The sequence below is a fragment of the Odontomachus brunneus genome, unplaced genomic scaffold, assembly GCF_010583005.1.
Source record: "Odontomachus brunneus isolate Ranch 3 - 2012 unplaced genomic scaffold, Obru_v1 Obru_scaffold_086, whole genome shotgun sequence".
In the NCBI taxonomy this organism is placed as follows: Eukaryota; Metazoa; Arthropoda; class Insecta; order Hymenoptera; family Formicidae; genus Odontomachus; species Odontomachus brunneus.
The window spans coordinates 83,658-85,994 of NW_022639536.1; positions in this window are offsets into that span (position 1 = coordinate 83,658).

Below are 2,337 nucleotides of genomic sequence, written 5' to 3' on the forward strand. Positions count from 1 at the left end.
CCCCCTCCTTCGTAGTGCCTGTCTCGGGCACTCATACTTATCTCTACTTATCTTTATGTTCGCGTATACTTAATTCTATTTATTTATATGTTTTACCCTTCACCATGTTATTTAACTAACTTCTTATTTATTCTTACATCCTAATCTTAATCCTATTTCCTGTTTCACTTATTTTGCTCTGTATGCTATTTTCAGTTCCCCCGATTTTGTAAATTTAAATTTCCATAATTCCCCGTCTACGTACCATCGTTATTTCTGTGTCTTGTGTGTCGCATAATACGGCACGTCGACCGTTCTCTCTCCGGTGATCGGTATTCTGTACGTTGTGTTGTCGTTCGTGCTTCGCGGGTCGCGGGTTTTTATGATTATTTTGTATGTTACAGGTTCGTCCGCGACGACTTTTATTTTTGGTCGTGCCTGGGCCTGGTCCGGTTTTCCATGTATGCTGTTGCCCAATGTTGGTGGTGCCTGGCGTGGTTGTGTTTTACTCGTTGCCGGTGTTCCATTCGGTGCTTGTTGTGTGTTTCCTGGAAAAGGCCTGATGTGCAGTCGCTGTTTCCTTGTTGGTTGCTGTTCCTGATTTATTAGCGCTTGCAGTTTTTTCTGTGCTATCCTTGCTGTTGGTGGTGTTTTCAGGCACGCGTTGGCCGGTTTTCTTTTAGGCTTGATGGTTTGCTTATCCGATGGTGGTCGTTTTACCGGTGGTAGTTTTTTGGCTGTTATTTGGTCCTGTTCTCTGTGGTTGTGGGCCGTGTCCTCCGACAGGATCAGCGAATCCCATAGGGCCTGGGCCTCTGCTTCGTTCCACGTTGTCAATAGATTGTCGATTATTTTGTCTACGTCTATGTTTGTAGACTGTTCTCTCGAGTTGCGGTCTCGTCTCTCTTATATCCTCGTTGTTTCGGTGCTCCATCTGTGCTTTGCTTGTTTGTTTGCTTTGCGTTTTTGCCCTTAATGTGTCGGACCAAAACCGACTCGGGTAATGTTCCCGTCGCTCGGGTAACGTTTCTTTCGGCGGCTCCCAGTTTTCGAGCCATCTCTTAAGTTCCTGGTTGAATTTCATTTTTGTTTCTGGACTTGCCGGTTCGTTCGCTCTTGTCACAGTGTTCTTACTGAGCCTGGCTTACTCTTTTAATATCCTAATTCCTTTTAGATCTGTTTGATTGGCGAGGGAAACGAATCATTTTTGTTTGTTGTCTATTCGTTGTTGTTTGGTTTCAGATCGTGTATATGTATATGTTTGTGCCATTTTTTGTTTTCGTCGATTAGGTCTACGATTACTGGTGAGATGATTCGCTTAACCGTCCCATATACTTCGGTGCTAATTTTGCATTGATAGCTTTATCTTTGTTGGACACCCAGATAGGCAGATGTATGTAAATTTTGCAGGAACTTTACGTTGCGTAGAATCACGCAATGCATAAAAGTTGTATCCTTTATGAGCCTATCACATGTTAGTCATATGTACAACATATAATGATGAAATAGAAAAACGAAAAAATTCTACATTTTTACTCAAAACAGTGTCATTCAGTTTACTGGCAAATGCAGACATATTTTGGTAATTAGTTTTCTTACTCAATATAGAACAACTTTATGTAAAGTTTACATCGTGTCTATAAAATTGTTTCTTTTTTTAGATGTAGCATATTTACATCATATAGACATCATGCTTTGATTATTATATATACAATGTGTCTATTAATTAACCTATCAGGGAGCGGTGCACTTGGACACGGTGCATTTGGACACAGCCAAACACAGCACCGTGTGATTAGAGACATTTGTAGGGTCCCTTGGAACAGCGGCTTGTGATTGGACTGTGTCCAATTGGCCCGTGTCCAACTGATATACACCCAACCTATCAATGCTTAGTACCAATGCTAAAAGTTAAAGTTTATCAAACTGAAAAGAAAAGTTTTTATCATGTTGCAGTTCTTGGAACAGTTGGAATTAATTCAAGGATATGAGCGTATAAGTGAGCGACAAAGCGATAAGATTAGTTCTATAGACACAATTCAACGAACATGTTTTACATTTTTGTACAATTTCATAACAATAAAAAATAGAGATATGTGGCTTTCAACGCCACATGTCGCCTATCTGTATCATCGTTGTCAAGAAAGTTGAAGCAAAACTAATAGTGAATTCGGTCGGTTCGCACTGACTCTGAACTAGTGTTGCACCGAACGATATGAGTGCAACACTAGGTCTGGTGAGAATTAACATTTCTCGGCGCAACACCAAATGCATGTAACACTTCGATCCTCCAACATTTCACTCGTGACAAGCTAACTGAGACGGTGCGGTGTTATAAGTAATATAATCATACAATAT